At 40.2% G+C, this 14092-nt stretch overlaps 1 long non-coding RNA gene across 1 annotated transcript in view; it reads right to left on the bottom strand.

Moving 5' to 3' along the window:
• The window catches only part of LOC118351280 (uncharacterized), a 67345-nt gene that overhangs the window by 47926 nt on the left and 5327 nt on the right, over positions 1–14092 (bottom strand). The window lies entirely within an intron of this gene.

The raw sequence follows: 14092 nt of genomic DNA, 5'->3' as shown, positions 1-14092 counted from the left end.
ACTTCTCCCCATCCCATCCCCCACGCTCCTTCTCCACTGAGTGTCTCACCATTCCTAAAACAGACCACTCTGAGCCTAACTTTGTGTCCTCGTGCCTGGATAAATGAGGTCCTGTGGAGAGACAGGCTTGCTCAAAGCGTGGCAAAGGACAGCGCCCAAGATGGCGGCTGGATGCTCCCACCTCTCTTTCAAGCTCTGTAAGGAAGAGATGGAAGAGGGCTGGGACTTAAGCCCTTCTTTGTGGCAGGGAATAGCACAGGCCTTAAAATAGCTGGGATGTTTGCTACCAAGAAAAAGCACATGAAAAGAAAACGAATTAGACCTTTTCCTACCTTCCCTGGGAGCAAAGAACTGCCTCTGCTATCATCAGGGGAAAGAGAAAAAGAAAGGAAGAAAGAAAGAGCATGGACTTTAAAGTGAGACCCACGTCTAAATTCTGGCTCTACCTCTAGAAACAAACACGTGCCCTCAGTTTCTTTGGCTGGGAAGTAGGAATGATAATGGTTCCTTTGCAGAGTTGATGTGAGTGTTCCACGGGAAAACTTATGCAAAAGTACCCAGCACAACCTGCAGAGCTCTAAATGAAAGGCTACCTTCTGGTGTTGCCCTGTTCTTTGCCCTGTGCCCTGCTCGACCCACCCTATCTGCCCAATGAACTACTCCAACCTCAAGTCCCAGGCTCAGCAGCCACCCAGAAAATTCTTTCCTGGTTTTCTCAGGCAGAGTTCATGGCTCCTGCCACTGCCTACCCCCTCCAGGCTGGGAACTCCTCCAGAGCACGAATCACTACTTAAACACCTCTGGATCCTCAGCCTGGCATCATTCAAAAACAAATGTCTGTTGGGTAGTGAGTGTTCTATGATTTCCTTATGAAAATAAAGACTTCTTAGATGCCTTAAAATATTTTCATTACAGTACTCTTTGCAACAGAGAAAATTTGGAAGCAATATACACATCTAATAATTAGAGGTTACGCAAATTATGGTTAATCCTCAAAATGTGTGCTGCCATTAAAATCATCTTGCAGAAATGTGCTGTTGACATTAAAAAAAAATGTTCTCAATATACATTGTGAGGGAAAGAAGCAGGTTTCAAAACAGTACTATGTACAGAATGATCCCATTTTGTGACAAAAATATAAATGTTTATGTATGCATAAAAAAGGTCTGGAAGGACCCAGTGGTTGTCTCTGGGTGGGTGGAATTTGCATGTTTCTTTTCCTTCCTTATGCTTATATGTATTTTGTGATTTTTCTATAATGAGCATAAATTACTTTTGTAGTAAGAAAAAAATTTTTTAACTACCAAAATTGTTTTTCTGATTGTAATGCATTTTCATTGTAGAAAATTTGGAAAGTCTGAAAACTATAAAAAAGAAAAGATAATTATGCACGTTGTTCTACCAAGAGAGTCTATTAACATTCTAGTATATTTCTTTCTAGTCTTTTTTTATGCATGTATGAATTTTTTTAAACTACTTGAGATCAAACTGATCTATAGTTTAATGTCCTGCAATTTTTTATTACATTGTGAATATTTTCAAAAATTATTACCAATTCTAAATGCTAGATGTTTCACAAAGGGCTAGAAAAATCAGCTATCCTGGGAGGGAAAGAAACTAAAAAGAAGGTTAACAGCCTCCCAAGCATAGCATAAGCATTTTAAAGACTTTCTTAGGCCCTAGAGAGGGCTTATATTGTTTAAAATACTTTAAAATATTCCATAATAACAATTTTAACTACAAAATTTTTGAAGGGGACTTTTATACTTTTGCTATTGAATTTGGCTAAACATACTCATTTAATTTACAACTGGTGAACAACTCCCTTAATTTATAATTGGCTATAATTTCTCAGTAATAACTATTGTACATATTTGGGAACTCTTGCAAAGTGAGAAAAATCCAACCTACAAATTGTTTTCAAACATAAAGAAACCATAAATTTCAACAATTCATGATGTTAACATGCTGTTACATTTAATAGGTTTTTAATTAAACATTTCTTGATTTTACAATTTCCTTTTCATGTTTTAAAGCCAATAACTTTTTTTGGATTTCGAACTTTCCCATAGGCCCTTGAAAAGAATGTAAGCCTTGGGCTGTGTGTCTACTCTGCCTCACTGAGGAAAATGCCCTTGTTTGAGTCACTCAGGCTACTGGGCCTGCAGCAGACAGACATTAAAAACTTCCAGAAGAAAAAAAAAAAAAAAAAAAAAAACTTCCAGCAAGGTTGGGAGCCACTGCAAAGAGCAGCAATGGGAGAAGCCAATTTATTCGCCAGAGTTGGTTTTTCTGTGCCAATCTCCAAATAGAAAGTAGGAAGTTTTGGACAAGGGATTCCTGCACCAATAGGCTTTTGCTTCTCGAGTACAGAAAGTAAACCGGGGAGAAGGAGGAGAAAAAGAGGGAGAGGTAGAAAAGGAAGAAGGAGGGAGGGAGGGAGAGGGCCACCACTCATTAGTCGTTTATTACTACCCCTTGCTGAGCTGAGTTGATTTACATAACCTATTTCATGCAATACTCACAACAATCCTATGAGACAAACTATTGTCACTGTCCTTTTACAGATAAGCGTCCTGAGGCTCAGACTGGTTAAGTCATTGCCCCAAGGTCACACAGCTAGAAAGTACTGACCCAAGACCTTCTGACCCCAAAGCCTGTGCATTAACCCCTATACCATAAGGCCTCTCCAAACATACCTGCTCTATCTGGATGGCCCTCCTACTTCCAGAAGAGCAGAATTTAAAGCTGCTAGAGCCCTGTGAGATCAGCTCACCCTTCCTTTGTCATAGCACTGCTCACAAGGAAAATCTTGTTCCCTGTCGGAATCCTGCTGAGCCAGGTGCTCCCATGGCCCAGGGGCACTGTGCCCGGCCCAGAAAATGTGCTCAGGAGATGTTGGCTGAATTAACAAATTAAATAAATCTCTCATTTTGCTGAGAAGGAAGACCAGAGAAGGAAATGTGGTGGACCGTGCAATGCAGGTAACCTGCCTATGGCCACCAGCAAGGTAGTGATGACCGACTGCATTAGAGTGTCAGCCCAGGCTTATTGCACTATTTAACCTAAATATATACAGAGCTTTCCTCTTTCTTTTATGGCACTTCATTCTCACAACAACCATGTGATTGTTCTCATATGTCATCAAATCTCAGACCATCCATAGGACACACCACTATTTTATGACACAGTGAGAAGAAACAACACTGTCAAGTATCCTTGAGAGACACCCATCAACTAGAAGACGTAGGCCTACCACATGAAAAATGTGTGAGATGTTATCCACAGTTTATAGATGTAGAAACGGAGGCTCAGAGGAATGAAATGGCAAGTCCCGATCACAGAGCTATTAAGGGGCAGACCTGTGTGATTCAAAGCAATCCTGGGCTCTCTCTACAATTTTACCTCAAGGCGTTATAATTTGATGACTAAGGGTTTTCTTTGGGGGGGGGGGAGTGCTGCTATTTAAATGAGCATCATTAGGTGGTGACACAGCTCCTTCCCTACTGGATTATAAACATGATGTCTGAGAGCCATTGTCTCAGCACCTAGCACTGTGCTAGCACAGAGCAAGCCCTCAAAAATGATCTAAGAGATGGAAAGGGGTCATTCTATGAGATATGTCAGAAGTACAGAAAACGGGGGCTGCCTGGGTGGCTCAGATGGTTAAGCACCTGACTCTTGATTTCGGCTCAGGTCATGAGCTCAGGGTCCTGGGATTGAGCCCCAGGTTGGGCTCCATGCTCAGCAGAGTCTGCTTGAGATTCTCTCACCCCTTCTCCCTCTGCCCTTCCCCCCACTCATGTGTGTGTGTGCTCTCTCTCTAAAATAAATAAATAAATATTAAAAGAAGAAGAAGAAGGCAAAGAAGACGAAGACAAAGATGAAGAAGAAGAAGAACAGAAAACATGGACATGATGTAGAAGTCAGCCACCTTGGGCCAGGTGAGGTGACAGGTAAGTACAGAATGGGGGTGGGGTGGGACAGAAGGCCAGTACTTTGAATGGGTCCTGATACAGATGGACCTGGTCAGAATCCCAGCTTTGCCAGCTACTGGCTGTGGGACCTTGGGTGAGTCACTTAATCTCCCCGAGTCTCTGTTTCCTCATTGGTAAAATGGGAATAATACAGTTCTGTGTATCTCATAAGATGGTGTGAGAATTCCATGAGAAAACAAAAGGAAAAAGCTTAGCACAGTGTCTGACACTTGGCAAATAAGCCATCAAGGCTAAAGCCAGGTAAAGGAAGAAATATCTGTCTTAACACCATCTTGAACAGAATCGAACCAGCTGGGTGGCAGGGGATTTCATAATTGGGAACCCTCAGCCTCAAACTGGCCATATAAACAGACAGTCCTTCCATGGAAGACCTCCCACCAGCTTTTGCAAGATCAAATACACAAAATAAGAAATGAGAGCTGAGAAATCACCTTAGCATAGATACTGAGCTAATTAACAGAATCCTACGCACTTATCTTGGTCAACCAAAAAGCAGAAATGTCTAAACCCTGGGTAGAAGGGATGATTTTCTAGGAAAATAGGAAATATTGCAGCTAATTCCAGAAGAGTTTTAAAAAATACACTCCCAAAACCTGAAGCCTATTAAATACTGCAGAATAAATTGAGAGTGTTTTCAAAAAGCTATACCCCAAAAAAGTGTCAGGTCCAGATGGTTTCATGGGTGAATTTTACCTGCTATTTAAATTGTTCCAGAGCAAAGAGAAAGCAGGAAAACTTCCAAATTCTTTTTATGAAGCCAACAGAACCGCGTATGAAACCTGACAAAAAGAACACAATAAAAGAAAAGAGATACTGGAAGCTGCCTCTCTGCAAAGTCTGTAAACACTGGAAGCATTTCCCTTAGAGTCAAGAGCAAAATAAAGATCTCCACTAACACCATCATTATTTAACATTGTTCTAGAAGCGCTGGCCTATACAATTATACAACAGAGGGGAAGAAAAAGAAAAGAAAAACCAGGAAGTATGAAAACAGGAAAGAAGAGAGCAAAATTATCATTATTTTTAGACGATGGGACTGGAAGCCTACAAAATGCAAGATAGCTAATTCAGGAATTATCAATAAAATCATTCAATATTGATATAATAAGATGACTGATGATATGACTGATAAAAGTGGGTAGCTTTCTTATATGCAGTCATCAACCAGTTAGACAATATTAAAAGAAAGATTGCATTCAGAGGGGCCACAACAAAAACACAACTATTACAAATGTGCTAAATCTGTAAGAATGCTGTAGAATGCTACTAGGCTTAATACATACCCTGTTTTTGAATAGGAAGATGCACTATTGTAAAGATGTCAGTGCTCACAAATCATCATAGTTACAGTGATTCGAACTTTTTTTAAAAAGATTTTATTTATTTATTTATTCATGAAGAGACACACAGAGAGAGGCAGAGAAGCAGGCAGAGGGAGAAGCGGGCTCCCTGCAGGGAGCCCGATGTGGGACTTGATCCCAGGACCCTGGGATCACATCCTGAGCCAAAGGCAGATGCTCAACCACTGAGCCACCCAAGCATCCCCCAATTTTTAAAATATACAAAAAGAATTGCTTTTGGAACAAGATGGGCTGATTCTAAAGTTCATGTGGAAACATAAGAATGCAAGAATAGCCTGACTAGCATGGGAAATGTGTGGGGGAAGGCAGTGAGGATAGACTCCTTACCAGACACTAAAAAATAATGTAGTTTCTTAGATAAGACATGGAAACCACAGAAAAAAAGGAAAAAAATAAGTTGAGACTTCATCAAAATTAAAAACGTAAGGAAAAAAAAACCCCAAATTAAAAATGTTTGTGCTTCATAGGACACCATTAAAGAAGTGAAAACACAACCCACAGAATGGAAGAAAATATTTGCAAATCATATATCTGATGAGGGACTAGTGTCCAGAATATATAAAGAGCTCTTACTACTCAATAAAAAAGGATAAATGATCTCATCTTAAATGCATGAAGTATTTCTCTTTTTTTTTTGGTATATTTTTTTATTGGAGTTCAATTTGTCAACACATAGCACAACACCCAGTGCTCATCCCATCAAGTGCCCCCCACAGTGCCCATGGGTGAAGTATTTCAATAAACATTTATCCAAATAAGATATGCAAATAGTCAATAGCACAGGAAAAGATGCCCTACATCACTGGTCATTAGAGCAATGAAAATCAAAACCACAATTGGATACCAATTTACACCCACAAGGAGGGCTATAATCAAAAAGGTAACTATATTAACCAGTGTTGAAGGATGTGAAGAACTCAGAATCCGTACACACTGCTGTTAGGGAAGAATATAAAATGCTGCAACTCTTTGGGAAACAGTCTGGGATTCTTCAAAAAGTTAAACATAGAGTAATCATAGGACCTAGCAATTCTGCTCCTAGACAGATACATAGATATACCCAAGATAACTGAAAACATATATCTATACAAAAACCTCCACATAAATGTTTATTGCAGCATTATTGATGATAACCAAAAAGTGGAAACAACCCAAATGTACATCAATAAATGAATCAATAAATAAAATGTGGTATAGACATACAGTGGAATATTATACAGCAATAAAATGGAATGAAGTACTGATCTGTGCTACAATGTGGATGAGCCTTGAGAATATTATGGCAAACGAAAGAAGTCAGCCATAAAATGTCACATACTGTATAATTCTATTTATATGAAATGTCCCAAGTAGGCAAAACCATAGAAATAAAAAATACATCAGTGATTGCCAGGAGCCAGGGGCAGGAGAGAGTAGAACATGACTACTAACAGGTATAGGGCTTCTTTGTGCGGTAATGAAAATGTGGTGGAATTAGGTAGCAGTGATAATTACACAACTCTGTGAAGCTAGCAAAAAACTGAATTGTACACTTAAAAGGCTGAAGTGTATGGTATGTGAATTATATCTCAATAAAGCTGTTATTTAAAAAAACATGAAAAAAAATAAAAAATAAAAATAAAAAATAAAAAAAATAAAAAAATAAAAAAACATGATGTAAAACTTTGGTAAGCAAAATAGTTACCTCAAAAGACTAGAATAAAATACAGTTACCCACCAGACTTTAGTATATAACCAAAGTGGCATTTCCAAAAAGAGGAAAGATGGATTATCTGGAAAATGATACTGGACCAACATCCCTTGATGGGTTAACAATGAGGGGGAGGGCACTTGGAACCCTACCTTGCTCCTTTCACCTAAATATATCCAGATGTATCAAAGACTTAAATGTCAAAAAGAAAGCTGGAAAAACACAAGAAGTAAACAGGGTTTGTTTGTTTGTTTTAAATCTCAGAGTAAGAAAGGCAAGACACACACACAAAGGCTCCCAAGAAAGAAAATGTATAAATTTGACTTAATAAAGGTTTGAAATTTCTAACATGGAAAAAAATCAAAAGACAAATAATAAACTGGACAAAATATGTGTAAAAATATAACACATTTTCAATTTTCCTTTTTATATAAAAAGTGTGTTTGTGTCACTAAGATAGAAAAACAAACATGAACAGATCATTTCCAGAAATAAAAATGTAAATATGAAAAGATGTCAACTTTGCTCTCAATTAAAAGAATGTACATTAAAACAACTAGATACATTTTTCATCTATCAGATTAGCCAAGGTGAAAAAGTTTTCCAAAATACTGTGTGTTCAAAGATGTGTAAAAAGTAGTACAATTGGAAACTTATGATCCACATAAAAATCTGCACACAGATGTTTACAGTTGACCACTGATACAAGTTTGAACTGTGTGGGTCTACTTATATGCAGATTTTTTTTTGGATAAATATAGTAAAGTACTGTAAATGTATTTTCTCTTCCACATAATTTTTTTGTTTTTTAAGATTTTTATTTTTAAGTCATCTCCACACTCAATGTGGGGCTCAAACTCACAAACCCAAGGTCAAGAGATGCACACTCCTATGACTAAGCCAGCCAGGTGCCCCCCATATGATTTTCTTAATAACATTTTCTTTTCTCTAGCTTACTTTACTGTAAAAATATGCATATCATACATATAACATATAAAATATGTGTTAATTGTGTTTTGGTAAGGTCAATAGTAGGCTATTAGTAGTTAAGTCTGGAGTGGGGGGAGTCAAAAGTTATACTCGGATTTTCAACTGTGCAGGGGTCAGCTCACCTAACCCCCTCGTTGCTCAAGTGTCAACTGTATAGCAATTTCATTCATGATTGCCAAATCTCAGAAGCAACCAAGGATGTCCTTCAATATGTGAATGGATAAACCACCTGTGGTACATCCATACCATGGAATATTATTTAGCAGTAAAAATAAATGAGCCATCAAGCCACAAAAAGACATGAAGGAATATGAAATGCATCTTGTTAGGTGATAGAAGCCCATCTAAAAAGGTTAAAAAGAGTCTATAATTGCAATATGACATTTGGGAAAAGGCAAAGCTATGGAGACAGTAAAAATATCAGTGTTTGTTAGGGGTTTGGGACAAGAAAGGGAGGGATGAACAGACGGACTACAGAGCATTTTTAGGTTCAGTGAAACTACCCTGTATGACACCACGGTGGTGGATACATGTCCCTAGACGTTTGTCAACCCATAGAATGTACAACACAAAGAGTGAACCCTAATATAAAGTATGGACCTTGTGTGATGATAATGTATCATCAATAGTAATAAATATGCCACATTAATAGGGCATGTAAACAACAAACTATGAAGGGGGGAGGGAAGGATGTGGGAACACTGTACTTTCTAATCAATTTCTCTGTAAACCTAAAACTGCACTTAAAAAAATAAAAGCTGGGGATCCCTGGGTGGCTTAGCGGTTTAGCGCCTGCCTTTGGCCCAGGGCGCGATCCTGGAGTCCCGGAATCGAGTCCCACATTGGGCTCCCTGCATGGAGCCTGCTTCTCCCTCTACCTGTGTCCCTGCCTCTCTCTCTCTCTCTCTCTATGTCTATCATAAATAAATAAATCTTTAAAAAAATTAAATAAAATTTTTAAAAAGCTACCAATTTTTTTAAGCTTGCACAAATACAGTGGTGGTAGGTGTGTAAAATAGTACGATCCCCTTGGAACGAGATTTGACAATACCTTCCAAAAATTTTAAAACACATATCATTTCTCATAGGCAGTCCACTTCTCAGACTTTTCTAACACACACAGTCATGGGTAGGAAATGGCATTTATACAAGACATTTATCAGTTCTGTAATAGCAAAAAAAAAGAAAAAGAAAGAAAAAAAAAAAAAACAAGAAATAACGTGGTGGCAAGCAGAATAATGCCCCCCCAAATGTCCACATCCCAATTCCCAGAACCTGTGAATATGCGTGGCAAAAGAGAATTAAAGTTGCAGATGGAATTAAGGTGACTACACAAAATAAGGAGATTCTCCAAGTTGACACAATGTAATCACAAGTGTCCTTAGAAGTGAAGGCAGGAAAGTAGAAAAGAAGAGTGAGAATAGGGTGATTTGAGAAAAACTCCATCTACGGTTGCTGGTTTTGAATATGAAGGAAGGGGACACAAGCCAACGAATGCAGGTGGTCTCTAGTAGCTAGAAAGAGCAAGGAAACGGATTCTCCCCTTAAGCCTCCTCCAGAGGGAAGGCAATGCTACCGACATCCTGATCTTAGCCAGCAAGACCCGTTTTGGGCTTCTGATTTACAGAATTGTTGGATAATAGGTTTTTGTTGTTTTAAGCCACTGAATGTGTGGTAATTTGTTACAGCAGCAATAGGAAACTTTACAGACCTAAACGTCTATCTGCAGAGAACTGGCTGAGCAAATGCAGTACAATACTGTGCAGCCTTCTCAGAAAGGTGCCTCTATAAATACTGATATGCAAGTCATTTCAAGGAACATTGTTCAGTGAGGGGGAAAAAATGCAGAGTGTAAGAAGAACGTATATTGCATGTTATCTATGTCAAAAGGAGGCACAGTTTAAAATTCACATACATCCTCATACATGCATTGGCTATCTCTGGAAAAAGACACTAAAGCCTGGTAATATTATTTAATATTTATTGCCACCAGGGGAAGAGAAAGGGTCACAAGAAGTTCCAACAGCAGAGATGCTCATTTTTCACTATATCCTCTCTCAGGCTGTTGTGCTTTTTGTTTTCTGGTGTGGGTTTGTTGTTGTTGTTGTTGTTGTTGTTGTTTTTAATCATGTACAAGTATTACCTTAAGAATAGAGAGAAAGAAAACAGTTTCAAAAGGGAGGGAGCTCTGCTCAGACTTAAATGAGTTCTTAGTGTTTTCATCTTCTCAAGGAGTACTGACTTAACCCCTTCCACAGTGGCGTACTGTCGCATGCCTTTTCTCTTGTAATCTTCCTTAACGACCCCGACAGGTTATCATCATCCCCAACCCACAGGGGTGGCAAAGAGGCTCAGAGAGGTTTAGTGGCCAAACTGTACAGCTGCTAAGTTTTGCAGTTGGGTTGTAGAGCCTGGTCCTCTGCTTCTCCTCAAAGCCCACTCCAGGATGTGGCTGGAATATGGACCATTCCAATAGCCATGGTAGCGGCCCTTGGAGCCCTCAGCTGCTACCACGCAGAATTGTCAGCCCTCCCTGGGCCTTAGGGTCCCTCTCCCAGACCTCAGAGGAGGCCCTGTCTACACTGCCTCCTGGATGCCGCCCACCTTCTCCAGTTACATCCCTCAGCAAAGTTCCTTTTGGGCCTTCTGGGGAGAGGCCGCTACCAGCAGGTCATTGTGGCTCTAATTGTTCTCTGTGGTGAGCTCACGTTGCACTGGACTCAGTGCAGACACCTGCTTTCCTCAGGCAGAGATGAAACCCTAGAGATGACGGGCCTCTGTGGAGCATGACATCTTGATCAAATAAGGCTGCCCTGAGATTTCTCATTCCTCCGAGCTTGGGGCCAGAGATGAAGGGGGTTCCCTCCTGTCTGTCAGCAGCTTACAACTTTAGGCGCTCAAATCTACCTTCCTGGACCTCACTTTCTGGTAAAATAGAGATCATATTCCTGTGTAGCACGGACAGATGTTGCTGGGCCGTTTACCTATCAGGAGCCCTGATTAAATAGAGCCAAACTGCCTTTTATGTTGAGGATCTCAAAGCATTTTAAAATGAGTAATTAGTGAAGTTCAACCTCCCAGAAAAAGCCAGAATTATTGTCTTCGTTTTATAAATAGATCAAAGGTCACACAATCAATGGCAGATGTAGGAAACAGATGTAAGAATTCTGCTTTTGTCCCTGGCTGCAGCCACTAAATCCCACCCCTGGTATCACTGACAGACCTCCTTTCTGCTCTCTGACTTCTGGCCAAAGACGTGGAATTGGCCTTTATATGTTTCCACTTAAAGGTTTGAATTCTATGTATGGTTCGTATGCCTTTGATATGTCTGGAATTTATAAAAGAGAAGGAGAAGAATGATATTTGATGCTTTTCAGAGATCGTGTTGGGACTGAGGCTTATATAATGGGTCAAATGCCAATAAAGGAAAAAAAAAAAACCCCGCTCACCAGATCTTCAGGAAGTTCACTTTTATTCTCTCTCTGAAAGAATTTTGTCTGTTAAAATTAAACAGAGTATATCTTTAGTCACCCAAATGATTATTGTGGGAACAACAGAAGTCACCACTTATTGAGCACCAACTGTGTGCTAAGTACTGTTCTTCTTACTGGCATGTTATACATTGTGATTTTCACAGACTTGCAAGGAGGTCTTTATTGTTTGTTCATTTTACAGATAATATATAACTAGGCTTAGAGATAAAATATAAAGTGGGGAGAAAGGAAAGAGAAGGCTCAAATAAAATTAATTAAGCAAAAATGATTGGCTATATACTCCATGCCAGAGGTGTTGCGTTGTGATAGAGACAAAGATGAAAATACAAAGATGAGGAGAATAGCACCAGATTCCTGCTCTCGAGGAATTTATAGCCTTGTGAGTGTGTGGTTGAGGCTGACGGCTGAGCAGAAGCATATAAAAAGACAAATAATGTCAATACAATTCAGTCCAGGGATCCCTGGGTGGCACAGCGGTTTGGCGCCTGCCTTTGGCCCAGGGCGCAATCCTGGAGACCCGGGATCGAATCCCACATCGGGCTCCCGGTGCATGGAGCCTGCTTCTCCCTCTGCCTATGTCTCTGCCTCTCTCTCTCTCTCTGTGACTATCATAAATAAATTAAAAAATTAAAAAAATACAATTCAGTCCAGAAGTATTTATTGGTTTGCTGGTAGGTGTTAGACAATGCATTGGTCACAGGGGATGGTCCCACTTCTCATGGAGCTTATAGTCTAGTGGGCAAGTCAGACATTGATCAAATAATTACACAGATTTAAACTGCAATTGAGTGGAGTAAAAGACACCAGATGGGCTACCACCTGACAAAGGATTAGTATCTAGAACATATAAAGAGCTCCTACACATAATAAAAGATAATCCAATAGAAACACTGTCAAACCAAGGGCAACTTTTAAAAGATGAACGGCAAACGGCCCATAAACAAATGAAAGTATGCTTAGTCTCTCTTGTAAACAGGGACTTGCAAATTAAAACATCGAAATACCATTTCACACCCATCAGCTTGGCAAAAATTTTAAAGGCTGACATTACCAAGTGTTGTTGAGGATGCCAAGCATGGGAACTCTTACTTACATATTGCTATCAAAGTGTAAATTGGTACGACCACTTTGAAAAACTGTTCAGCCATGCTGAGTAAAGCTGCCAATTCACATGACCCGAGTCCAGCAATTTCACACACAAGTATCTGCTCAATGGCTCACTTTCACACAAGGGGATGGGTTAAAAAACATTAATTGTAGCATTGTTTCTAACAACACCAAATGTGAAAATCAGCTAAACAAACTTCAGAAAGAGATGGGTAAATAGAATGTGGTGAAACTCATACAATGGGTCCCGAATTAGCAGTGAAAATGTATGATTTAGAACTACATGTATCAATGTGACATTTTCAAATCATAATGCTGAGTAAAAAAAAGCGAGTTGCACAATGATATATTCAGTATAATGCCACTTCTCCAAAGTTTACAAACATGTCAAACAATTCTATAAAGTGTTTATAGACACAAACATATGTAGTAAAAATACAAAAGCATGTATAGCAATGATATGCCCCAAATGCAGGAGAGTGGTTGGTTACCTTAAGAGAGGGACAGACATGGGTTCAAAGGGCTCTGTCTAGATCTAAAGATGTTTTATGTTCTTGAAAAAAATGATTTGAAGAAATTATGACAAATGTTAAGCTTTGGCAAAGGTTGGAGGGCAGGGGAGGGGTGCAGAACAAACAGGTTTGATGATACTACTCTCTGTAGTTTTTTTATAGGCTTTGATCTATCCAAGAAGGATTGGATTGAATTGGAGGTGGAATGAGGGGAGGGGTCAGGGAAGCTGTCTCTGAGGACATGATGCTCACTTAGAAAGAGAGCCAAAAATTGAGTAGGTGAGGAAGGGCAGAAAAGTGCACCAGGTAGAGAGAAAGAACAAGCTGTGCAAAGACCCTGGGGTCCTAGGGTGTGCATAGACACTGGGAACTGAGACCCCAGTGTGGCCAGAGCAGGGGGAAAAGGGGCTGGAGTTGGAGGTGATGGGGGAGGGGCAGTGCAGAGACCATGCAGGGCCTCCTAGGCCATCTTGAAGGGCAAGTCTTTACCCTATGAGGAATGCAGCAGAGACGGGAAGCTTTGGGGCCCAGACAGACTTCTCTTCGATAGACAGCAGACCAGAGAAGGCATTCCTGTCTCAAGTGACTCATATCTTGAGTTGTGTAGAATGAGTAAGAGGAAGCCAATTGGGGAAGGAGAAAGAGGGAATGAGGTGCCAGTTCCCGGGAGAAGGCTCAACAGCAGTAAAGACACCACGGACCTTCCTTCCATAGGGTGGTCCCACCTGGGTCCTACACCCAGGACTAGCTCCGAAGGTGCTCGAAAATGGCAGACCAGAGTGTCTATGAAGACAGAGAGCCTGAGGTCCCAGGCCGGGCAGCCAGTCTCAAGCAGAGAGAAAGGCACGGCCCGGGCCCACATGGGTTGTAGGTGGCTTGTAGGTGGCTTGTAGGTGGCTTGTAGGTGGCTTGCTCCAGCAGTGGTGGGGGATGGATCTGA

This window comes from Canis lupus, chromosome 18 (genome assembly GCF_003254725.2).
Source record: "Canis lupus dingo isolate Sandy chromosome 18, ASM325472v2, whole genome shotgun sequence".
Taxonomy (NCBI): domain Eukaryota; kingdom Metazoa; phylum Chordata; class Mammalia; order Carnivora; family Canidae; genus Canis; species Canis lupus.
Note: the sequence above shows the minus strand (reverse complement) of the source record. Positions and strands in the feature narration are given on the sequence as shown.